Source organism: Macrobrachium nipponense, chromosome 23 (assembly GCF_015104395.2).
Source record: "Macrobrachium nipponense isolate FS-2020 chromosome 23, ASM1510439v2, whole genome shotgun sequence".
Taxonomy (NCBI): Eukaryota; Metazoa; Arthropoda; class Malacostraca; order Decapoda; family Palaemonidae; genus Macrobrachium; species Macrobrachium nipponense.
In genome coordinates this window covers 81,883,634-81,911,510 of record NC_061090.1, presented here as the reverse complement: position 1 = coordinate 81,911,510, position 27,877 = coordinate 81,883,634, and the positions used below count along the sequence as shown (strand labels likewise).

At 39.7% G+C, this 27,877-nt stretch overlaps 1 pseudogene; it reads right to left on the bottom strand.

Moving 5' to 3' along the window:
- Window positions 1-27,862, bottom strand: LOC135202199 (golgin subfamily A member 6-like protein 22; annotated as a pseudogene).
- Window positions 27,863-27,877: the final 15 nt, after the last annotated feature.

The window sequence follows — 27,877 nt, the reverse complement described above, 5'->3', positions numbered from 1 at the left end:
TAACTTGGACTACCATTTATTCAAGCACTATATAATGTGGAATGTACTTATACTGCAAATGCACAAACACATATAAATCTTGTTACAGTATGCAAAATAGATATTCAATGAAAAAATCACAGCAAATGAAATGGCACTTTTTGAAAATGAGAGCAAATGGAGAAATACAAAAAGGAGCCTCAACCACTGGACTGTTCCATTTACATTGGTGCCTTTCTTCTTGTACGCCTGACTATTGTTTCTAAAGATATGAAACTAGAGTTGACACTACTGTAAACAAAACCTTCAGTCTTTCCTTTAACCATGAAAAACTAAAACAAAACGCCCATTTGTGTGTGCTTGAATGTGTTTGGCTGCCTTTAGTCAAATTACTCAACTATGTTATGTGAAGGTGATCAAGATATTGAGTTTTAGAAGTCTCGCCAAATAATAAAATTTAAAAATTAAAATGCTTTCTGCTTAGCTGTTCCCTTATCTCACTAAAATAAAACCTAAAGATTTAAGACAGTTACAAAAAATCTTAACCCTTTTGCTGCAACATTTTGTCAACTAGTTTTTATTGCCATTCAAGAAATAACATTTTTACACGACTCCAGGTGTTATATCACACAGGAAAACTTGAGAGGAAAGAAATCTTGAAATAGCACCAAAATATCATTAATGAATGGAAAACTTCACAGGCACTTAGTCTACTTCAGCTCCTGAATTTCAACATGATACCGTACTGTACTTATAAAAATAAAATTTATTCCATTGCATGAACAAATCAATATACAATTTGTCCCTTGCAATTTTCATACCCATGCAAATCCTCTACAATTGCCCAGTGTTGTTTTACTAAATTTAGATGTACAGTACAGTACTAGCAATATACTAACACTCACTACATACAAATCTGCTTCATTAATTTCTATAAAATTTTCAATATTCTTTATTAAGAATTTCTTAAAACCAATAATGCTGTGACCTATGGATACTTGTGAAAGTATTCAAATTCAGATAAAAAAAAAAGTGCCCAGTTCCATCCTTCTAAATATGAAAACCTATAACTAGGTCAAACTTTAAACATGCAGCAAAAGGGCAACTATTAAAAGTTATCTCTACTACAGAAAACTAAAAAATGCTTCTCTCAACTAAAAATTAGGATAAATTAAAAGGTTCCATTAGAAAAAAAATCAGAAAAAAAAACCATCCATTGGACAGGCAATTCTGCTCAAATAAAAAGTGCCACTGTAGCACAGTTCCTTAGATTAAACACTTACGCTAATATTAAACAAAGGGTTTCTGTGAAAATCATCCAGATTAAATTTATCAACTTGGAAAATAACCCCCTTTTTTTTACACAATGTACAAAGATGAAAACTGAACAACAATTCTGATGATTGAAGGCAGTCTTAGAAGAGATTGCAGTTTTCACCTAAGGTAGAAAAAATCCTTAAAAACTAAGACAGATCACAAGGCTCCTTAAAGTTAATATTTAAATCCAGAATATCACTCCATACTAGAAATAGTTTGGTAAGTCTGAAGAACACCGATTTACAATAACAGTACTTTTGCATTGAGGCGCTAAGGGATGTGATTACCGCAAACACCAGCAAGCAGAAGGCAGTGTAGACAGTTCTTGAAGAAATCAAAATTCGTGGGAGTTATTAAAAGGGAACTTGAAAAGGATCACAAAAAGGGATCCAGAGAGCTAGAAGAGATCAAATGAATATAGTTGCAAGGAAGAGAGGGAGGGGACCTCACATTCTGGGACACTATAGCAGATATGAGAGTTATGAGGATAAATGGACCTTGCATCACCAGTCACCCACTCATTCAATACCCTACACACACAGAGTATAGTATATGGATCATAACTGAATATAATACCTAAATATTCTATTATTATCATTTATTTATAATGCCTACTTCTGTTAGTGGGTGTGCTGTCACTTTCATACATAAACAGACCAAGATGACATGAACATCCCAAATTAGAAAACTGGCAGTAAGAGGCATTCCATCTATGAATAATCATATGATTAACCTTAAAAGTACCTATCACTGAGAACCCAGCATTAAATATTGAAACACTTAAAATCTTTTTCTCCTCTTAAGCTGAGCATATGCATAATGTACAAGCATACATCATCAGATGCGGCGGAATATAGCAGATTCTTTAGGAATCTTCAGTAAAGGCAAATGAGATATGGGGCGTAGCTTTGAGGGAACATCAAATCTTCTTGAACAGTGGGAGAAAACGCACTAAACCACTACCAGCCCTTGGGCAAAATAGGAGGATTATAACACCACCTTAAGGCTGACAAAGGCAAAATGGATCTCCCAAAATCCACAATACTAACCTACTAAAAATGGGCAACATCTGATTGGTAAGAGGGGACAGCAATATGTTAAGTGCCTTAGAATCTCACATAAAAGGCTTCTTATGGTCTTTAAGCCCCATGGCCTGATATTTAGTACTATTTGGCCCCACTAGGATGGCAGTCTTCATGGAAATGTGGTCATCAGCAATCTAGTCTAGTGGGCTCCGATGGGTCGAATGGGTGGGTGGGTGAGAGGGCTGGGAAGGAAGGGTATAATCTTACTTATCCTGAGGATGTATCCTCACATTTCTCTGCTTCTGCGGCGGCGATGCGCTCTTTGTTTGCTCGAACAATTTCGGCCCGGCGTTCCTAGATGTGAGAAATCAAATTTAATATGGTTCATGTATCAATTTTCCTTAAAACTCAAAATTCCTTATAACCAACAAACTAATTTTGGAAAAACAATCAACTTCAGACAAGCCCTAGAAGATAACAAGTTCTTGAAGGCTTAAAGTAACTTTAGTGGAGACAATCATTAGGTCATGGAAAAGCCCTCAGAAAAGACTGGCACATTAAAATAAAACATTTCTAAGACCCTAGAAAAATTAATCCATTAGGTTATGGAAAGGACTGGCACATTAAAATAAACATTTCTTAGATCCTAGAAAAATTAATCTAAAAAATCCACACTTTAGGCATAGTAAACTACATACCTGCTCCTCCTTTGCTTTTCTAGCCTTTTCCTCAAACTCACTCCGAATCTTATCTGCCGTTTCTAATCTTAGAGCAATTTTTTCCTGAGTTTTCTTTCTAAGTTCCTCCTCTTCCTTACTCCTGTTCTCCTGGACCTGTTCAATCTTTCCAGATAATGTTCTGACACCTCTTGCCGTTTAGCTTCTTTCTCCAAAGAAATTTTGCGTAGCCGTTCCTCATACTGTGCAATGTCGTCTTCTTTTTTGCTCTTGTATTCTTCCTCCTTCTTTGATACAGTTTGCTGGGCTTCATTTATCTTATTTGACTATCAAACAAAAAATAATCAAAATAAAACCAAAACAACTAAAAGTCTAAAAAAAAATCCAAAATAACTAAGAACTAAATTTTCTAAAGTGTGCAAAGTATAAAAAAAATCATTGTGCAAAACTATAACAAAAATACTATGAAGGCTAGAGTTTTTACATGCTAACCTTCATATTCCTGTTTTTTTCTTTGAAAACAGAAAATGGCTATGATGAAAATCAACTTACGTGTTCTCGAAGGGGCTCCAATTTCCTCAGAATTTCTGTTTCCCGATTAGCTTCTGCCATGGCTAATTTTTCCTGAATTCTCCCTTCAAGTTGTCGGATGGCTTCCTCATGGCTAAGGCGAACCTTCCTTGCATATTCCTCCTGTGAAGTCAAGATATTTGAATAAAGCCACCTGTTTGTCGAAACATTATGGACAAAATAAAAATTTTAACAAAAAGGTACTATATCATTAGTAAGATACTTTTTATGAAGTCTACATTTCCCAAACTCACATGGTCCTTAAGCTTGTCCAACATCTTGTTGAGGTTTTCTGTGCGGTTTTCTTCAGCTGATTTCATCTTTACCTCAATGGCTTCTCTAAGCTCATTAGTTTGTTCATCAAGGGCCTTCCTCACACTGTCCACATTGTTTAGCTGTAAGATGACAAAAGTCCATATTATAGGCACAAATAGAGGTACATCATTAATCAAAAGTACAGTAATTTATAGTAAAACTCAGTATACAACTATTCATAGTAAAACTTTGTATACAACCATTTATAGTAAAATGCATTTGTATAAAACTATTGCTTAACTATGATTCCACTTTAATTACAGGAAACATTACCCGAAAATACTACACTTCATTAAACATTAAGATAAACATATTCTAAAAAGCATAAATTTCCAACAAAGTAGCTCAAAAACTTTACCAAAAACGATCACATCACTCGGGGAGAAAATAAAGTTAAATAATATGATGTTAAAGCCCCACTTTGACGAGTACTTATCACACAGTCTATATCCATCGTAACTGAACACCACAAGACTAATTGCAAGGTCAAAATAAGAGTACTGTTGTTTGGTCAAAAAAGGCATCCTGCATTTTATACAAAAATCCACACTTTTTTTCTCTCTCTCTCGTCTTAGGAGGAGACAGGTCTACTTAATCAGAGCAAGCTGCATATGCAAAAGTGGTGTGGTATGTCTTTCATTTTCAGATTCTCATAACTGCAAATAATGTACACTAAAGAAGAAACACTTTTCTTGATGTAGTAATGACATTTCCTGAATTTTAAACAATAGCTAGTACATTGTTTTACTGTTACCCAACTCCCATGTCATTCTGTATAAAAACAAATTCCCCCCCCCCCAAAAAAAAAAAAAAAAAAAAAAAAAAAAAAAAAAAAAAAAAAAAAAAAAAAAAAAAAGCGGCACCATTCTAAATATAACAAACAGAACAGCCCACCAAAGAAGAAACCTCTAATAGATGCCTGGTCATTTCACTAACCCCTACAGTTTCTAGAGAATTAACCAACTACTCACATGATCAGTAATCTTTGCTCGGAGGCCATTAAGATATGCTTTACGATTGTTGGCACTGGTGTCAAGTTTATCTTCAAGAGCAGTTTGAGTAGTAGCAATAAAATGCTTGTTGGCTTCCTCTCTCTTTCGACTGGCATCCTCAAGCCTTGACATCCTTTCGCTGACTGAAGCCAAGCGGGATGCCTCCATGGACTGAAAAATTCATATCATATAGTGCACAGTTCAAAGCTTTACCTTTAAATAAAAAAAAAAAAAACTTGCTTTCTCAATAGGTGACAACAAGCCATTCACTTTCCACTAAAATATTAAAAGTTAGGTAATAACCCTGAAATATCAGGTTAAAATTACATCTTCCATTACCTTTGATATTTTCAAATTAAATCTACTCTCCATAATTTGCCCTAAAACATTTAAGAACTAAAACCTCTTGACTCTAAAAAGAATCTGCCAGCGTTGACAAGCTACATACTACGAAGTGACAGAAACTTCATTGTTTCACCGTTTTAAATATCTTAATGACTGTCCTACCTTTCTGCGTTCCTCAGCGAGCACAAGCTTCTGAGATATATCCTCAGCAGTCATGTTCTTATGCTTTGGAGAAGTGGTTGGGGGTGGTGATGGTTTGTCAGCTGAAGGTTCTGCCAAGATCACCTCGTAACTCATACCGCCACGTGATTTCTCCTCGCAGCGGATTTCTGTGGCTGTAGGAAAATAATTTGCAATTATCAACTGAATATACTAAAATCACTAAAACTAAAGCTCTTTAGAGGAAGCCAAGTTTATAAAGTAATAAAATTACTAAAGTATCCATTGTCGGAGAGAGAGAGAGAGAGAGAGAGAGAGAGAGAGAGAGAGAGAGAGAGAGAGAGAGAGAGAGAGAGAGAGAGAGAGAATGGGCCAAATGATGCACAAAAATACCAAAACTTAAAAGAACAAAACATAATTACACTGGGGCATTTTTAAGCCCGCCCAGAGTACAAAAATTTTAAGCTGGTCTAAAAATTGATCATCTTCTATTTCTAACACTTATAAGTACTACTCACATTCGTACATTTTCCAGCCTCTTGTCACAGAAGTGTCTTCAAAGAACCAGCATTAAGTAAAAAAAAAAAATACGTTAGAAGCAACAGAAAAATTTAAATACACACGAGTACCTTCGAAGCAAGCAGTACATCAAGACAAGCAAAGCATCAATACTGTCATGCACTGATTATCTTCAGAAAGTATCACTAGCATACTTTTAACAAGACACACGACAATGTGAAGGAATGTGTTGAATTACCAGAAATATCTAAAACAAGAAAATGTGAAGATACTAGACAGACTAACGATGCAAATAACAAATACCTTCATTGAAACACACTTGAAAACAAAAGCAAAAACTTAATGCTGATTGAGCACGAATCTGATCAGAGAGAGAGAGAGAGAGAGAGAGAGAGAGAGAGAGAGAGAGAGAGAGAGAGAGAGAGAGAGAGAGAGAGAGAGAGAAATTGTCCAACAATCTAGCGCCCAATTTAATATTCAAATAAGAACACCAACAGCACTAAACTAAACTTTTAAAACTTATAAAAGAAACTTTTTTCCACTTTACCCATTAAGCCACCTGTAGTCAAACACGCTAGACATTTTAATAAGAAAATTTTATTGCACAAGAACTTAGTAAGCCCTCCTTTTGAATTACGCAATAAGTAACATTATTTATTCTTCTCCACTGCCATAAAACAGAAGCTATTCCTTAACCACGACATAAGGATTTTGTGAGGAGAAGGCAAAGGGCAGAAGGAGCAGCAGGAAGAGGAGGAGCAGCAGCAGCTGCTGCTGCCCTTCCTTCATCGGCTAACACCCACTCCCTTTCTGGCTCAGTCAATACCTGCAATGCGACAAACCAAAGACACTTCATAAAATGCTTACTCCGAAAAATATACAACTCGCTCCAAGACAAACTTCTAACCTAAGTATTCCCGACAACACAAGTCTCTCCAGATTCCCCTTTAAGAGCAGTAGGGGCCAACGCCCCTCAATCAATGCCCTGACCCTGCCAAGGTCAGCACCGATGGAGCTCTTTAAAAACTCCTAACTACCATTTTCGTGCCAGCAAAACGACCACAAAATGATGGGGCAACATTTTGTATAAGCATAACCTTATAAAAGTATTTTCCACAAGTGACACTTTTCAATTTCAATTTTATTAAATAAAACACGGCAATAAAATTTCTACTACTACGATGACCTTCAGTGTGACAGTTGGATTGTAGTGAACTACGCACATTCCTTATAGTTCTAACGAGTACTTGAAAAACTGAGAATAGTTTAAACAGTGACATGACCACTGGGGCAGCGGGTACCTGACGTTATAGTTCTAAATGCCCGTACAATCAAACTTTAATTTATGCCAGCCGATTCAGCTCCTTAACCTTACACTATTAAGTCTTCGAAAGAAAGAGGTCCAAGAGGTGAATGAACCCGACGGCCAAAATGCTGTCTGCCTCGCTACGAAGACCACACAGACTTAAAGGTGACATGCTCTATATATCCCCTCCCCGCGCTGAACAGGGTTTGGGCTACCCAACACAGGTCTAATCCGTCAATACGATGACCTCAAACTACTAAGATTTTCATGCAATGACTTAAAAGTCAAAGAAAGAGCTAGCAAGATCAGACATGTGAACTTGAAACGCATCAAATCATTTTGGTAGTGACCACTTACCTCTTCCGAAACCTCGCCAAGCATCGAACTAGTACACACTTACGAAGCGCAAGTGTGATTGTATACGATCATTAATGAAAAGTCACCCGTTTCTTCGTAGTACTATGTCTTACCATCAACATGTTCCTTCCTCGGCGAAAATGAGAGAAAGAAGAGGTGCCAGAAATGCCATCTTAACCATTCCTTTGTCATACGAAAATATTCCACACACATTTAAGTTAATAACATCCACACGAAAGGTCATGATCACAGCAAGCAACAATGTCAAATACCCTTTAATAATCTGCTTGGGTAAAAATTTTGAAACACTAATCTACCAAATGCTACCACAAAGCTAAACAAGATTCCGAACTATAATGGAAGAGTAACTATAAACGAACGAGAGAGAGAGAGAGAGAGAGAGAGAGAGAGAGAGAGAGAGAGAGAGAGAGAGAGAGAGAGAGAGAGAGAGAGAGAGAGCTGTCAATGCAATGAGTATAAGGAGGAGAAACATAGGACAAAGGAAAACCATTGTAACATAGCATTTCAACAGAGTATGTCTAAAGCAACTGTTGCCACAGGACGTCTCTAGTTCCACCAGTAGAAATGCAACTAATGCATGCAAAAAGGAAAATTCAAGTGTAAACGCCAAGTCAGCAAATGTGAACAAGCTCAAACAGCAGAGGAAAAAAGAAAAACAAGAGGGGTTGTAACCGCCGACAAAGAGAGAGAGAGAGAGAGAGAGAGAGAGAGAGAGAGAGAGAGAGAGAGAGAGAGAGAGAGAGAGAGAGAGAGAGAGACTTCAGTTTGGGTTGAGGGTTTGTTGGTGAACAAACTTACTTCAGTGCTTATACGAAACTGCTGCGCCATTTCACTCACTTTGCAAAGTTTTGCTCAAGATTGCAACCGAATGAAAAATTGACTCATTGGAAAACTAATTAGTGCTTCAAAACTTATCACAGACAAATTCCAAAAGAAAATACGTGCAAATTCCAGAGGAAAAAAACGTGCAAATTCCAGAGGAAAAAAAAACGTGCATGTAACAGCTTTAAGAACCAAGGATAAACTCACTGACCAAGCAGCAGCGGTAGCAGCTTGGAGTCGAGTTCAATAAAGAAAAACCTGATGATACTTACCGACATACTTTCTGCCTTTCTTGGGCTGCTTGCATTTTGGTTTCTTGCTACCTTTCTTGATGGGTTTCTTGTGAAGGCGTCCTGAAGAACGGAATCAAAGCACCAAATACTTAGAAATATTAACTTACAATTTAACCGTCACCTTCCTGCTTGTTGGATCTTCTAACGAGAAATTTCTAAAGAAACAAACGTGGTGGTTACGGCGCGAGTCACCTTTAATGTCCTCTTGTGCCAAGTTATTTTTCGCACTGACCTCCACACGATATTAGTTAAAAGACATTTTAAAAAATTATGAATACAGTGGTACCTAGAAACTAACGGTGCTAACCTCTTCCCCTCCCCAAACACGAAGTACGAATTCGCCAACTGTAATGAAGTTTGCTTCATCGGGGCAATAAAAAAAAAAAAAAAAAATCTTGTTGGTATGACGGCATATACGCTCTTGCTTACCACTTCTCTCTCTCTCTCTCTCTCTCTCTCTCTCTCTCTCTCTCTCTCGATCGAATGCAGCGTCTATTCAATGCGTTGCCAGCTCATCTGAGGAATATATCAGGAGTGAGCGTAGATGTGTTTAAGAATAAGCTCGACAAATATCTAAACTGCATCCCAGACCATCCAAGATTGGAAGATGCAAAATATACCGGAAGATGTACTAGCAACTCTCTGGTAGACATTAGAGGCGCCTCACACTGAGGGACCTGGGGCAACCCGAACGAACTGTAAGGTCTCTCTCTCTCTCTCTCTCTCTCTCTCTCTCTCTCTCTCTCTCTCTGTCTGTCTGTCTCGAGCGGTCAACATACAAATCTTAATAAATTCAAGATACTGAGTTTTTAGGGATATTCCCAAAATATTCCTGAGAGAGAGAGAGAGAGAGAGAGAGAGAGAGAGAGAGAGAGAGAGAGAGAGAGAGAGAGAGAGTGTGTGTTTAGGGACATTCCCAGACTATTCCTTCCGTAGAGAGAGAGAGAGAGAGAGAGAGAGAGAGAGAGAGAGAGAGAGAGAGAGAGTGTTTAGGGACATTCCCAGACTATTCCATCCGTAAGAGAGAGAGAGAGAGAGAGAGAGAGAGAGAGAGTGTCCACACCCAGAAGAGGGGGGAGGGGGAGGAGGCAAGGGAAGGAAATCCCAGCGATGAGTCACCCAGGGAAACACAGTCTGGGATCTGCCACCGCCGCACAGCACAGCATCCACATCAACTTCGTTTTCCGACTAACACGAAAGCTCAAACCTCACGAATGATGACTAGCAGTACTTTTTCTATTTTCAATTTTTGCACGGAGCAGTCTTTCCAGTCAAAGATTCCTTAAAAATGTTAGTCAATAGTTCTGCTTCCCTGTGCACCTCCGAGTCCCACAAATTTGTCTAAGGTTATTTTTCATCATGCCACAATGATGCTTGAAATGACTGCATTCTCTCAATGTATTTCTGCTAGTAAAAACGGTAGAAGCATTTTGTGTAGAATTAAAGTCTAATCAAAAAGTTTCATCAGGGCGTCTTCGGTAAACTGCCAACATTGACGAGCCATCTATACAGACAGACAGCAACAGTCTCTGTTACATCTCCCGTCTATCAGGTTCAAGGCAGCGGCGCTTGAGGAAGTTGTCGGCCATTAATAAAATGTAGGTTCAGTCCCTGTCCCCTCTCCGTTCCATCGCTTAAGCGAACCCTAAACAGTGAGACGACGACACCCTCCTCCACAACAAAAACAATCCACCCCCTGGTATGAAGGTACAAATCCCCAAGCAGCTTAGGTCGGTGTCCAACGCAAATTCAAGTAGTACTGTTCCTTCTGTAGTAGAGAATTAGATTGTCTTTATGAGCCGATTTTTATACGGATAGCATAAGAGAGGTTGTAACATTTATACCCTAAGCCTTGAAATTCTAAATACCATAACGGACGAAACAGGAAAAAGCGGCCCCCGATCCCTCCAGGTATACATGGTAGGCTCTAGGCCAGGAGGGGAGGGAGGGAGGGGGGTAGGAGAGAAAACAGGAAGAAGGGGGAGCATGAAAGAGGGTGGACTTGAGGGCATGCCGACTGTGGGGGATCGATATAAGCTCCACAAGCAGATACTTCACCACCTACTCCTTTCATTTCCTTTCCTTTCCTTCCCTCCTGTGCTTGGGGAAAGCACCGCCTATAAAGCCTACTGCCAAATCCGAGACCGAGCGAGGAATGAACTTCCACAAGACACGCCTCAGAGTGATCATCTTATAACACTGCCAAGACATCTCAAATTTGAACCAACAAACTGTGAACAAAACTGCGCAAGGATATTCTGCCACCCGAGCCCCCTTCGACAACTGAACAATGACGACTTAAGGCTTGGCAAAAATATAACGGAAGGTATGACATTAAAAGTCCGCACTGCTAGAAATCGATGATACCTCTGCTGCATTTCCAAGTTGAGTTGGATATAGAATTTAGGCCAAAGGCCAAGCACTCGGACCTATGAGGTCATTCAGCACTGAAAAGGAAATTGATAGTAAAACTTTTGAAAGGTGTCACAGGAGGAAAACCTCAAAGCAGTTGCACTATGGATCAATGTAAGGAGAGGGTGGAGAGTAAGATGGAAGAAAGAATATGAAAAGAGGTACAGTCAAAGGAACGAAAGGGGTTGCAGCTAGGGGTCGAAGGCACGATGCAAAGAGCCTTAAGTAACGCCCAGTGCACCGCATGAGGACCACTGACGGCATTAGCCCCCTAAGGGAGCTGCATTTCCAAGAGTACTTAAGCTTCACCATTAATTTAAAAAATGTTCACTGAACACTACTAAAAAACAATTAAGTCGTCATCATTCCATAAGGTGAAATACAGTGCTCGAGAAAGATTAAAATAAATTCATGCCCTGACCATCTACGAGAATACTAATTTCTATGCGAGCATAGCAAAGACAACATTCGTCAAAGAGTTGGCGTGACTGTCTTCAATAGTGATAACTCAGCCGGCACCCTGCAACACGACACCCAACTCTGCGGTAAAACTCACCCAAAGTTCACTAACCCACATTTTTCCTTACGCCAACTGCCCGCCCGTTCAATTGTTGCATAAGTGGACACATCACCTACGAAATGAGTTACATCATTTCAAGGCTCAAAGAAATCCGTCAAGATCACGAACATCATTTCATATTTTCTCAAGTTGATGATGACCCAGAAGTTTGACTCATGAAGAAAATGACATGGTCTTAGCATCTAACCTAATGCAACTACCTAACAGAAAATGCATTATGCAACAATTACAAAACATCCCCTTTTTTCTAATGGGCGTGGCTCCAAACGAAAGAATCTTTGAACAGAAGGGGGCAACTTTCTTATTCCACAAAATCAACGTACATAAAATGATCGCATAATTGCAAAAAATCTGTCAAGTTCTGCAACATATCAAAACATATCGAAAACATTAACCAGTCTTGCACTTGGCACCTACGACTGACCCATTGCATGTTGCACGAGCTGGCAGGGGCCCCACGTGAACCCGCGATTAGACCCACATCAATAATTGCAACGATGATCACAGGTGCACTTGACAAAGCACAGAGAGAGAGAGAGAGAGAGAGAGAGAGAGAGAGAGAGAGAGAGAGAGAGAGAGAGAGAGAGAGAGAGAGAGAGAGAGAGAGGCCAACAACAAAAGCAATGAAAACGAAGCTCGACAAACAGAATACTAAGCGTAAGAAACTGAAAAACCAGGAATTGGCCGCTGGCGAGGTAAGGTAGGCCGCTAAGGAATTCACGAGACTAATAATGCGTCTGCATGAATAAGGAGGCACCGATGTTGCAAGACCCAAATTAGCATCGGCAGGTCCTCCTGTGGCTTGACGCAGACTCCATCGAACCCACGATTGTCTAACCAGCAACAGAATTTCCACCCTTGACTTGACTGGAGCAACAGCCTTCATTGCCTTATGAGATCTTTCAGACTAATCACTCAAAATAAATAAAAAAAAAATGAAGGAAAGCCGTATCTGACGTCGGTAAAACTCCTATTTTTACTTCATTTCCTACCTTATATCTTCTATTTTTCATTAACTTCCATCCCTGGGATATTCAAACTCCATAATCAACTGCTAACATTTTCAAAGCGAAGCATCAGAAGGTTTAAAGGTATTGAGTAATATATTCGATATACCTTCAGATGTGTTTGTGTATGTATATATATAATAATATATTTATAAATAGTACATACTATATATGTGTATATATACACATACATACAAGCAAAATATTTATACAGAAAATCATACACACTAATATATATATATCTATAAAATATATATATATATATATAGATATATATATATATATATGTATAACAGAATCACGAAAGTTAGGAACGTGATAATCCATAAATAAAGATAAATGCCAGATCCTTCGTTTATTTTTCCTTCGTGGCATTTATCTTTATTTCATTTATTTATATATATATATATATATATACTTATTATATAATGTATTGCAAGTAACTAAAACTATCCTAAGAACTTTAACTAGTCAAAATAGAAATCTAAAACTTGGCCAAATGTACAGCCAAGGAAGGTAAACCTTTAGGAGACTTGATAAAACTCCCATTAAAGGAAAAAAAAAATTTCTTTAATACTAAGAATCGACAAATCTTGAAAACATCTGGTCAAATTCTTAATTGATCGGGGAAGGACGACTCGGTTATTACAACTCTAATATATTCAATACTCAAATTCATTAATCTTTCCAATTCCCCGGGTGCTGCTGACTGAATAACGGACACCACTTGATATGTAGTACGTCAATCAGGGTCACTATTGAGACAAAAAGTCTCTGTGACGAGGAATGATTATTTTGAAAGCGAGATGGGACTCGACGATGGGCGTCATTTCGTCTCAATCCAGGTAACAGACCAATCAATGTCGGCCAGAAAGGCGATAACCAGATAAAAATCAAGGCCATAACATACCAGTGTCGGAATGTGAAACAAGGAAATAATACAAGTTCTGAAGTGATGAATGCATGGATGAACATTTATAAAAATGAAGAGCATCCACCTGAACCCTCAAATCCAATAGGTCTGTCAAGATAACCCTAAATTCATTTCTATACCATTGCTTACAACAACTAGGGCAGTGTACCGGAATGCTCTTCATCGTTCGGATCACACGTAGGAAACGTGCACGCACGGGGACAACCTTTATCTGAAATGGTAGGTTAAATATGTATGTAGGTACGCACAGTCAGTTTTGCTGAATCCACCCCTGTCCGCCAAGTAGTACGTGATAGAACGGTCGAGTACGCAAGTAACAAGTTCTTTAAGAGTCGGCCATTCTTTCACTTCCAATGCACTTCCCTTCAATATCCTTTTCAGGAGAGGAAGCGAACCTCTTAACGCTGAGTAAGCATTATATTCCACCCATTTCCAAACAGATTATTCTCTCTCTCTCTCTCTCTCTCTCTCTCTCTCTCTCCAGGCCTTTACTACGCTGGCAAATCTTGTTATGCTGGCATTTGCAGCAGAGTCGACACAAGCTTCTCTCTCGCCAAATAAATCATTATTTCACGTTAGCTTTTGTCAATATCCTGACACCCGAAACTCCAAGTATTAACAGTTCCCCGTCTAATGTAATTAATGAGGTTAAAATATGAAATGTTCTAAAATACAGACCCATAAGTGTTTAAAATTTGTAAACATTTGATTTTCTCGACAAATTATAGAAATTTTCCAAGGGTCCAGCCAAATAAAGGAGACAATTTTCATGAATTATTCTTATTCTCTAATAGACTAAACATATACCAAACAGTTAAGAGAAACTATCGCAAAACGCATTGAAATGTAGCTTCCTTGGTATGAAAAGCGACTGGAGCATAAAACCAACATGAAATTTCAACGAAGTCCCCCAGAACTAACTGCAACCTTATCAATTCTAATATAAACAAGGCTAGGAGTTTCTGGCATCTGTTACAGGCGCCAGGCTGTCTAGCAATAATCGATCCTTCAGTTAGTCACCGGCATTCAAGGCGAACGTACGCATTATGATCCTAAGGCTGACTGGGAGGGGGAAACTATCCGTTGGCAAAGGGAAAATTAGAGATAAACAACCAATCCTACTGAATTTACCACAAAACTTCAACGTAAACACTGCCAGGGAAAACACTCGATTCTGACACAAATGTTTAAAATCTACTAGTGTCAAACAAACAAACAAAACTTTTGGATCCATATACCAGACCTTCGATCATTTTATTTATAACCAAAGGTGAATCTTTTGAAAATCTCAATATTCTTTGACGGAGGGGGTCCCGTAAAAAAAAACAAAAAAAAAAAAAAAAAAAAAAATTAATAATAATTAATAAATAATAATAATAAGAACTACAATAAGAAACAACAACAACGGCAGCAACCAAAAAACAAAACAAAAACAACAACAACAACAATAATAATAATAATAATAATAAAACAAGCAATGAAGAGAGAAGACGTGCGAGAGAAGGCCGTAGTTCATAAAAAACAATCTTAAAATTGCATGTGTGGATGGGAGGCAAGTTATAGCCTATACGTAACTCGCAAAGAATTTATCATCTGCTGCAGGTGAAGGATAAATATTTTCTCTATATATAAATTACCTATTAAAGGAGCACGCGCGAGAGATCTTTCAATTCTTATAAATGACAGCAGGAATTTTTACCCAGACAGTGGTAAATGTTTCACCATGACGGCAAACCTATGGAGAACGAAAAGCAAACTTTCATTTTATTGTTTGTTTGTATGGTGTTTTACGTTGCATGGAACCAGTGGTTATTCAGCAACGGGACCAACGGCTTTACGTGATTTCCGAACCACGTCGAGAGTGAACTTATATCACCAGAAATACACATCTCTCACTCCTCAATGGAATGGCCGAGAATCGAACCCGCGACCTCCGAGGTGGGACGCTAATACCATACCAACCACACCGCTGAGGCGCTTTTCATTTTATTGGATTTCACGAATAAATCCGATTAGCGAAACTCATAAAACTTAGTTCCCCCATTACAGGCATTTTGTGAAGCCCAATAACAGAAACCCTGAAAAAGTATATGAAAGTAACCACTGAGAATTGAGAATTTATTTATATATACCACCATATGTAAGTAAAATGGATTCACCCCTCAAGATATATACATCTTCACCCCTTAAGATATATACATCTATCGCCAACTTGAACGAGCCAGTGCCAAAGAAGGCTGCTAAAATCAATGCCCCTTTTTGGGAACTACCCACCAGAAATCAGGGAAAAGTTCAATTTCACACACACACACCGTGGGGCATTTCATGGAGACATTTCTACATCAATATTGACATTCTCACCACAATCATTTGGGGGACCCTTGCAGAAGCACTAAGCAAGGCAACAAATAAACACGGCAGCTCTTAAGCCGCCGAACTAAATGTAAGGAAACCAAAAAAAACCCGACACTGGTGCGAGGGGGAGCGCACTTTCCACGCTTCCCCTTGGGAGGAGAGGTGCTCCGCAAAGATTCTGAATCCGTAATGAGAAGCGATATCCCTGGAGGTCAACTATCTAAAACTCATTAGCAACTTCAGCCGTCCAATGGTAAGTTTGCGAGTCAACTTCCCTTTCCTGTCTCTGGAACTCTGCACAGGTCGGGGATTAACATGAAACGCCTTTCTGATTCATACAGCAACCCAGTGCTTATTATTCTACAAGATTAATAATAATGAATGATATAAAGTATTAAGTTTCGAGTTTGGCTTTCGTAGGCATTTCAAAATTGAGTCACAGCGCCATTTAATTAAGAAATAATCAGCAGGGTCATTGTCAATTTAATGATCCTGCGAGTAAGAGTAATATAAAAAGAAAGAAGAAAAAAAAAATTGATTTGTCTGCCTTATCTAAAGCAGAAGCGCTAATCATTAGGGTTACCACAATGGCGGATCCCACTTACCCATAACCATGAATAGGCCCACCGCCCCTTCTAAGCCTACAAGCAATGATATCCAAAAGAGGATTGCCTCCATAATGCCTCGAGCCTCTGGGACCCTTTTATGATGCATCAGCTCGTATTCAATAACTCCTACCTCATCCAATAAACACAAGTCTTAATGAAAAATTTATATATGTATATATTGACTTGTTAAAAACAAGATTATTTAGACCACAAAAACTTCCGTTATTGGCTATGAATAGCCTCTCAGCAACCTTCTCACGAGAAGACTAATGCGCGTAAAAGCAGCCCCAAAAGCACTTTCGTTTCCTCCTGGTCATCATCAGTCATAAGCGAATGGCAGAGTAACAGCCTAATGCCACTCTTGCGGGGAGGGGAAATGGCTCCTCTTCACATCTTCACCACTGCACACAATCCTATCAGTTTGCCCTTAACACCCTCGCGACACAATTCCGCGGCCGAACGGTCAACATATGATGCGCGAGAAAATTCGCGTCCAAAATGACCAAAAGTCTCGACATCATTCAATTCACGAGCAAATACGTTAATAATAATAAATCATATTCTTTGTTCACTCTCACCAAGCGTGGCACTCTCCCTCGATTCGTCGCCGCTCCCCCCTCCCCCCTCTATCTCCCTCCATCCCATTTGCTTTCACACCTTCCCCTTTCGACAGAGCAGCAGCACTCCATTAACACTAATTCCTTTCTCCTCTTACTTTTTCGGAGAACCTTTTCCCATCCCCAAGACACACAATACAATCCAGACTTGTTCCCGGAAAATTCTCTCCTCGCTGCAAAGTAGATACTAGATGGTAGGGGAAGGTTAATGCGTTCAGCTTTTACTGTACAACCTATGCCACGTTCAACGATTTTTTTCCTTAATTTCTACGCCTTTCTATAATGCTCTCCTTTATCATACAACTATACTCACTCAAAAAGCTAAACGTGTTCCTGCAGTAGTCACCCCTCACCGCCAAAATATTAAAATGGAGACAGAGAACTCGTCGCTGCAAACAATCATGAAGTCAAATGAACTTGAATATGCTAAAAAAATTAATTTAACTCGAGGGCAACAATTTAATTTCGGAGTTGCCTTAATTAATCTATGTGAACAAACATACAATAACCAAAACTGAGGTCTTCCACACAACCTACTGCATGAGCGAACCCCACAGGCGCCACCCATACAAGAACAGACGTGACTAATCTCCACACCCTAGACAAAGTCATTTATTGATCGATTTCTTCTGGCGCCCGATAAAATTTGTGACTCACTCCAAGACAGACAAGCACGCAGTCGGCGACGAAGTGTCGTTCGACATGGCAACGGCCAATTTGCTTACGTATTAAGAAGATCCGATCCCGCTGGCAGTCATCCAGTGCAGTTGATTTGCCGTCGGCCCCCTACCCTCAAACCTTTTTTTTTTTTTTATTCAAATATAGGATAAGATAACCCACAATCGTTGAACGCAGCGTACTTCACCCAACTGCATAACACATATCACGTAATTTCCCTGCAAATTAAGAAAGTTCGCAAATGCTGAAAATTAATTATTTGACTGAAACGAGAAACCAATCAAGTAGTTCACAGATGGACAAAACTGATCAAAAGTATCTGTACTGAACACCACTAGCCCGCAGCAGGGGAACTGATGCACTTGTGTCTGGATAACACCATCATTCCATTTATTTTCCATATAAATTTCCACATCAATTAGCTCCAACTGAAGTGGGCAGCTTAATACTTTTTTTTCCAGAGAGACTGACAGCCAACTGGGAAATGGACCTCTGCAATGATCAGCAATCTAGGCCAGTCTGCAACCTTGTATCAGCAATTTTAAGCAATTTACACTACGGTTATCATGGCCAAGGCCTTCAGTCTGATTTTTAGCACAATTACTGAAATTCTAGGAACTTTCTAGTGACTTATTTGAGAACCAGCTCCACCAAGAGCAAAACGACAGCATTTTAAGGACACAGACTCCTGGAACACTAAGAAAATGATAGATGTGGCGATGCAGTTAACAATAAATTATTCTTATTTATGTATCCCTTCATAATGCGTCCCATCCCTTACAATGTTCAAGTCCCAATTTCTTACAAGATTACAATCATGAATGACTTGGCAAATGAAATCTGGGTAAATGACAACTTGGACATTTTTGAAGTGTCAGTTTAGCTATCAAGGGAATACCAGAAGGCCTTTCTATTACATTATTTGAACAAAGCTGATAACCTGATCAAGTAATAACTCGAAACCACGCACTTCCTCCATTTACTGCACTAGTAGTAAGTGTTTCAATTTCGGAGGCTTTGCATCACTAAGAACAACACACTTACTCAAAATGCAAGGCAACGAAAAAACCGTCGATTAGTCGATTGAAACGATCCGCCGAACACTTAGAATTTCGCCCCCCTTGTTATGTGGGCGGTGAGCTGAGTGGCAGAACTAAGTTCCCATCTCCAGGCCCAATTTTCTTCGTCTCCATTCACGCTTGGTCAAGTGCGTAGCGGAGGAGAAAATCCCGGGAAGGATATAGTACCTCCCCGTGAACAGAGGCCTTGTCAATTCTAACCAGCTTAAATCTACAACTTGTCGCATAACTGCTTGTTAAATTTCAATCTGATCTCGACATCTACTGGATATAAGATTATTAAAAGTTTAATGTAGCTTTCAGAATAGCTTTCATAATCAGTATTGAATTAAATGAAAAATGAAACGCGACACCAAAGTTCTTAGAATGATTCATTACTCCGCGTGGCCGACCTGGCATCGACGTCATCCGCAACGGGTAATCCACAAAAACGAAGGCGGATTACTTCGGTCAGAGGGGAACCTAATCCGGGTGGTGGCCATCAAGGACCCTTCTCAACCTCCCGCCTAAAACCTATTTTTCCTTCCCTTTACAAAGGCCCCTCTCCTCAACTCCCTAGGGTGTAATAAAAGGGATAGCCTCCCCCCTTTGAATGCACACGCGTTAATTCAACAAACACCACACACCCCCACGAATCTCAAATTTATTGCCCACGCCTATCGACTGTAGTGCTCGCGAAACATTCAGGTGAACCATTTCCCTCTTCAAAATGACTCTGCACATCAGTCAATTCTAGATATACTGGCGATTTCGAAGGCCTCCCAAGAAACTATTGATCATCAGCGTTCCAACATGAGCGGCGCACCAAGGAACCACACAACGAATAACCGACAAAATTGCCAGGCCTGGTTGTTACGAGATATAACTGGATAACAACATACAAGGTCTGAGTCTCCAAACAGGCAGTCAAGCAGGAGAAAACCAAAATTATGAAAACAAATACAGATACAGTGTTACCATCATCTCCGCTAAAAATCTTAGCAGATCTGATCACCTAAAAGTCAGCAGACCTAAGAAAGAAATTCTTTATTCTGTAAAACATTCCGTTTGTCACGAGCACAACTGCAGTTCCTGGACTGCAAGCACGGACATCTAATCTAGAGAAGACATTTTTCAAGTCCAAAAAAAAATTGCGGCATGGGCATACCAAATAGAACCAAGTACGACTACACGTGAAGAGAAGCAGAGAAAACCAGTAAGGAAAACCTTTCATATCATAGCAAGGGTAGACGGAGGCGTAGTGCTGGGGCCGGGCGAAGGCTCGTCTGGGCAGAGAATGTAAAAGGCTTTTGTTGCCGCCTAGTCACGTTTACTGCCAAAAGGAATTGGAGAGGGGAAGGGAGGGGAGGGGCCAACACTGGAAAGGAAACGCGAGAGAGGGAGGTTGGAAGAATACCATTAACACCGGACTCAAGTATCAGGGTAAAAAAAAAAATATATATATATATATATATATATAATAATAATATATATATATATATATATATATATATATATATATATATATATATATATATATATATATATATATATATATATATATATATATCTATATATATATATATATATATATATATATATATATATATATATATAATATATAATATATATATATATATATATATATATATAAAACAGAATAAGGTAACGAATTAAAAAGGAAAATTAACAAAAAGCCAACGAAAACCTAATTAAGGGGAAGGCATGGAATGCTACTCCCACCAAGTAAAACTGCCATTAAGATACGAACAAAAATAATGACACTTCTCGTGCAACGCAGCACGGTATCTCTCGTAACAATTCTTGAAACAAGTTACACTACTTCCACGGGCGCAGGACTTCACAAATCGAACTATGACACGTACACGCGGTAGGAATGGCAACCTTCTAGGAAATCTTGAAAATGTAAGCTTTATAATTAAAATAATCAAGTCAGTCACGTTCCAATAAATAAGAAAACCCAATAACTAGAGGCAGAGAGAAAGATTCCCCCTTACGTTACCAGATTTTTCTCAAGAGCAAGAGCCCTTACGTTACCGTATTTACCTTCCCCTTTCCCTCAACCCCCCCCCTTCTATCTCTCTCTCTCCCCTCTTCATTGTCCCATCCTTCACTTCCTTTTCTTTCTCTCCCCCCTCCTTTCTCCGCCATCCAAGTGACCGGCATGTCTGAGAGCTATTGATTTACCTGCATCATTTCCTTCCCTGCCCCGACACACACACAACCCCCCCACGGAAAACAAAAACCACCCTCCTTGCCAATGCCGCGCTCTTTGCCACGTTTCAGCTGTGACTACCGATACTACACTGTATACTATGCCTCTGGATTCAAAACAAGATCCTGAATCGGGACAGAGGCAATTCCAAAATTTCTGCCTTAACTTTATACTTTTGATATTAAGAGAACGTTCATATTATTCACATCCTCAGTATTTAAGGTACAAATACGCAAGCGCGCACACTTACATGAGAGAGAGAGAGAGAGAGAGAGAGAGAGAGAGAGAGAGAGAGAGAGAGAGAGAGAGAGAATCTATTAATTACCCTAGAAGTTAAAACTTACTTTGCTGAGACTTTAAATTTATATATAAAAAAAATAGAATGGTAATTCAGCCATGAAACTTTCACACCAACACTTTCTCCAGTGCTTGAATACATCCAAATATTGCCAGAATACAACCCATTCTCAAAAATTTTCTAGTAATTATTTTACAAATGAAATTCTACTATACTGACATATGACAACCACATATAATATACATATATATATATAATACACATATACATACACGTCTATGTACAAGATGTATTTATATTAGCTCACACCCCAGAACAGAGAAACCAGTTCTCAAAATAATCATTTGAAACTTGACAATGGATAAAGATGGTCTCGCGGGAAACCGGTCCGTGCAAACTGCACTACATATGCACAAGGGAGGAAGCACGTGGAATCTCCCACTGGCAAAGCAAAGCTTCATTTCCAAACACGGCACTAACTAAGAGTCACAGGAAACAGAAACCTGAAGTTTGCTGTACTTGCCATGTCAAAATGACTGCAGTATTTTTGTACTTTTGCAACAATACTTTTATATTAGGGTGTTTCTATGCATTAACTACTTTAATTATGAGAAGAAACAACCACCACACTAGTCAGCTCCTGTCGGTAAGGATTTGAATGTATAGGCTGAATATCAAATTTAGGCCAAAGGGCAAGCGCTGAGATTTGTGAGGTCATACAACATTGAAAGGGAAATGGAGTAAAAAAAAGTTTACAAGCGTTATAGGCGGGAAAACTCAGAGTTGCACCACGAAGTCATATTTAGCAGAGGGTACAAGAAAATATGACAATATCCAAAGGTAGCTTATGTTTACAATGTTTACATATTGTTGTAAAAAAAAAAACTAATAGTGCGCCACTCCGAAATTTCAATGATCGCACACATAAGCAGCGAGCAGATTTTATTGTTGTCGACTATAAACTCCATGAGCTAAAAAAAACCGACTCGAGACAGGTGCATTTAGAGGCACACTTCCATCCCTTCAACTGCTATCAATCACTTATAATACATATTCACAATTCCTTTAGCTACAATAAAAGTTCTCATAGAATTTGAAACCACGAAATTAGCGAAGGACCCGAATCATTAAGATACCCCGAAGCTTCATGGGCGAAAATGGACTACTTAGCAGGATAATGATCACCGTAAATAACTGTGCCCTAAAGAGTGCCCATAGATGTGTTACGAAAGAGGCCATTCGCCCTATTAGATAGATTCCTTTAACACCTTCGAACACCTGGAAGCTTTTTTTTCTATTCAGTAATAAAAGATACAAACCTTACGAACACTTTGAGCATTTAGACTTCGGGAAAACTAAAACATGGAAGTGGGAACCTGCAATGACTTTCAATCAAACTGGACTAAACACCTGTTACAACTGACGGGACAATAATCAATTTCACAACTCTGCGAGGAAGCCTGCTATGTAACAAGAACTATAACTAATAACGCCGTGGAAACTTGGATTCAAAAATCATAGACCAGACGACTCCTAATAATTCATCGATTGATTGCGTGTGCAAAGACACCTTTCATTACCCCAAACACTGCACATGTGAGTTGCTGGGTGGGGCCGATTGCAGATGGACCGGGTCCAGTAGGTAGATGGAATAGGAGAGAGAGAGAGAGAGAGAGAGAGAGAGAGAGAGAGAGAGAGAGAGAGAGAGAGAGAGAGAGGGGGGGGTGTAAGACCTAAGCATATTCACGGATGAAGGTCTTGAACACGTCCCAGCATTATTCACGATCATCTGTACCCAATATTGCCACAAATGAAATCCATCCCAGTGTGCCATAGTCAAAACAAACCACTCCTCAACAATAATGAACATGAAAAACACCAAACCAAACTCATCTAGGTTTTGTTAGACACCTTTCAGAAAAGTTCTGTTCCCCAAAAAGTGTGTCCTCCAGGACCTGCAAGGAGAAACCTTTGAAAGTCAATAGCCAGCGCAGCAGCAAATGGATGGCTATGGCGTCAATGTCTTGGCGCCACCGGGCATACATCATTATTGAACAAGTCATGACTGCTGACCATGCAGGAACTGCGTTGCATGACTAGTCTCTGCCCCCTCATGCTGGCCACCGGTAATGGACACTTTCCGAGGTGTTACATAATAAAACATGTCCATACCCAACTTCACTTTCCAAATCCAACTCTGTTCTTCAAGACTCGATGTTCATTGGACACTCGAGCAAAGTGACCCTTGAATTGAAGAGGAAGCATATTCCCGAAACGAAGATTGAGTTTTAAAGCGAAATACCATTTTAACTCTAGCATGGATATCAAAACGCTTCATTACAATTAGGATTACACAACCAACCAAATAAACGGACCCTTCAACTTCATTATTAGTTCATTAGCCATGATTTTCAACAGCCAGTCAGATCTCCCCAATTTTAGTGATGATTGACAGACGTTGCTCTTCAGCCATACGTTCCGCCTTACTAACACGCAGCTGCAAAGAGATCTGGTCGAGAAAAGTTTAAAACAACATTACTTCTCGTTACACTCAACAGCTGGACCTGAATGACTATCAACGATCATAATTTCTATATTGTCACACCCAGCATATTGCCAGCATACACACAATAGACGACGGAAAACAAGGGTCATCTGAGCTTAAGGGCTTAGACAACTCTAAGTTACCGGGAAGGGAATTGTATGTCACCAGTCTAGTTTCATTTATTTACCAAATTAAAATGTAAGAAATGTTCGCTTGTATCGCATTATATAGAAAAGAATCATGACTGCAACAAAAGTATTCAACACAACACTTGCAAACTTTAAACTCCATACTTTACAAAAGTTATTAAAAATGTCCCGCTTTTTTTTATTTTCGCTCAAAACGGCTCTAATAAGTATGACAATGTCGATCAAGAATAAAAAAAAATAAAAATAAAAACTTATCAACAGTACCCGACAACCAAAGGGTAAAAAAGTTCGTTCTCCAAGGAAACTTAAGATATTTCGACTAAAAGAAGAAGTTGGTCAGTACATTTCAGCCATAGGGACGAAGCGCATCACGGCCACTTGAAAACAAAACAAAATCGCATTGCTTTCAGTCGGAGATTTATTCAAAGCAAACTGGGGTTTCTTGTATACTTCATTTACAAATGCTAAGCGTTTGGCTTCCCTAGTTTCTGTGATAAACTTAACTTATGTAGATTATAATGAATGAAACCACGAATCACTGAAAAACTTCGCGAAGACTAAAATACCTACGTTGAACTCCGATGCAGGTTCCCTCGACACTCGAAAGAGCAAAAAACTAAATTTGAATTTAGAGCATCACCAATACTCAATCAAATGACAAAGCACTAAAGTCACACAAGTGTGATTATGAAATAGCCCGGTAAGTACGTATTAAAAAATAAAAAAAATAAATAAATAAATAAATAAACAACTATAGCTATACTATACTATAGCTTTTCCGACCTAAACAGATCAATCATGCTCCTCACCAATGACCTTTCCTAAATGACTGACACTTCGTGAGTAAATTAACTAGGAATATCACGCACTGTCAGCCTGGTCTGTGTATTTGGAAGACTTTTATAGACTACTTATCAATAGGAAAAAGAACCACGAAAAAAATGGGAGGCACTATTTCAACTATTCGTAGAGATCATTGCACAAGATGCAACAACCATCTCCGATGACTTTTCTGATATTTCGTTCAGTTTCTGAAAGAAACTCCATGCCATTACAATACTATGACGTTTCTTTCAAAACTACTCAATATACTAAAACCGTCAACCTAGTGAACTTTGACTGAGCAGGTTTGTGTTTCCCAAATAAAACTATTCATGACTCGACAGCGTGCATGTTCAATAAATTAACATCGATAAATCAATTTCGTCTTTATAATCCATGAAGAAGCCTTCGTATGAAAGCGAACGGGCGGTGGCAAAGTCTCAACCCTGTCGCCGAATCTAAGTCTCCACATGTCTTAAACGATCCAGACAAGTCATCCAAAAGCCGCTATCAGTTCATTTATCTTGAAATCATCCTAAAATACTGTTGCATCGGCCGGCTTTTGAGATACTGCAGCATCCCCGGTGCAAAAAGGTCGATCGAGGCACTGCGGGCCTATACGATAGTCGCCCTTGACGACACGGCCAGCTCCGGATCGATCGAGTCATATGGGCGATGCTGCATTACGGTTAACACTACACTCTCGACCTTATTTACATCCAAATGGGCGCGGTTCATAGAAAACGGAACTTTCAGCCTCCTCCCCCTTTTCTGAAAGCCCGTTGGCAACCAAAATTCTGAATGAAAACACTGCTCTCTCTCTGATGGGCAGACAATTGGTGTTGTAAGAGAAGACTCTCTTCTTCCACTTTGCACAATACCAAAATGATATTTTCAGTTCTTTAAATTAGAAGATCCAACTTGCAGCACCTGTGACAATACTGATCATATAAACAACTTTTCAAACGCTCATTATGTATCATTTGTACTTGACAACAGACAGTATATGCAGGAGAAATGAGGGAGCTAAACATCAAAACAAAAGGTCCAGCTAGATCTAACCTGGCAATGCCGAGTTGACCGAGCAGGTCTGGCAGAAGCACCGCAGGAAAGAGTCGCGAACGAGTCCGATGAGCATGGTGGAGGTTGCTGGCTGATGTTAGGCCTTGGGGAAGAGAAAAAGAGCACTTGGAGAGGCCCTATGGCAACACGAGTTACACTTGGGCGGTGGAGGAGGAGGAGGAGGATTCCCGAAGGACCGCTCGCTGTTTTTGGCGTTGCTTATGCCTCCTCCAGGATACGCACTGGATGTCCAACGGCCCGAAGCGTGGGGAAAGGGATTAGGGGAACGGGAGGGAACCTTCCTCTTCGGGTTCCCAATTGGTAACAGCTAAAGGAGGCGGCGAGGCATATAAAAAGCCCGGTTCCACAGCATGGATTCCCTCCACCTCGTCCTTCGAACAGCCACGACGGCGACAACCACCTCTCTTACTATCACCACGATCGAAGACCCGAGTCGTCGATGGTGGTGATCAGGAGGGGGGTGTTATGTGGGGGGAAATGGGAGGAGACCCCAATGAATGAATTGGATGAAACAGAAGTATTGTGCTTTGAGTTTCAGTGCTTTGTCTCCAAAACAAAACCAAAAAAAGACTAGCTCGCTAACTTCTTGTCACAGCAATATTTTTTGTAAAAGATCCTACCAGCTAAATATGAAACTTACTGTACATTATGTAGAATATCTCATCAATTCACTTACCCTTTATTGAACAGATTTATAACAACAGTTTTACGTTTATCACTCTTCAGCACAGAAACCAAAACAAAACACCATTCATCACAATCATCATTAGCGTACATCTTCCACAATGAACCACATGAGAATCCTATATAAAGAGCTGAATGACTCTTGACATTCAAATGACAATCGATGCCTTTTTACTCGTCATCTCAGAGCTAGAATTTGAAAGATTATTTCCAGCAACAGAATGTTCATTACAAAGGCTACAATTTATGAAATTTGGTTTGACTGGGCTTGACCTTTTACCGACAGTTGAAAAAGAGCAATGGCAACAATGAGTGCATCAAAGGGCGAAGGCACAATGACTTTCAGGAAGAGGAATATAATGAACAGTGATGGCAAAGAATGTGTGCCTGCGTGGATGGAGCTCAGCACTAGAAAAGGGGAGTGTCACATCAAGCGCTCACACAAAAGAATGAGGATCGAACAGGTCAGATTTGTTTGTTAATCTTGAACAAGTGCCAATGCACAGATACCCGCATAACGACTAGTTTCACTGTTTTTGAACCAAAGAATTGATCACACAATCTGAGAACCTTAGCACTAACCAGAGCACAGATTTGGAATGGGGCCTTTGGCCTTTCCAGCTTCGAACACGGCTTTCGTGAGGGGGGGGAGGGGGCAACAGCTAAAGGGGTCGGAAGCCACGTGTTCGACCGAAGTCGAACACTTCTCGAAGTGCCAACGCAACGGCAGAGTCAAGCGCAATCGTGTATCCAGATTGCTGGGAGGTTAAACACAAACTTTTCAGTCTCATGTGGTTCAAGGGGAAGATGCGAGTTTGAATTTTCTACAACAAATTGAGCTCAACAAAAAGTCCGCAGTGGCAACAACAGCACCTGCGATGTAGTATGTTCTCACCACTTGAAAGCCAGAGACCGAATGGACTCCCGCCGGGATCACACAATGGAGGAAAGGCGACGTCTCTGGAGTGTGACCCGCAACAATGCTATAAGTAGAGGGAGGAAGTGGTGGTGGTGGTGGTGGAGGAGGAGGAGGAGGAGGAGATGATGGTGGTGGTAGTAGTGACGTGGTGTGTAGCCGGAACGACACTGACACTCCTTCGACTGTGCCAACTAG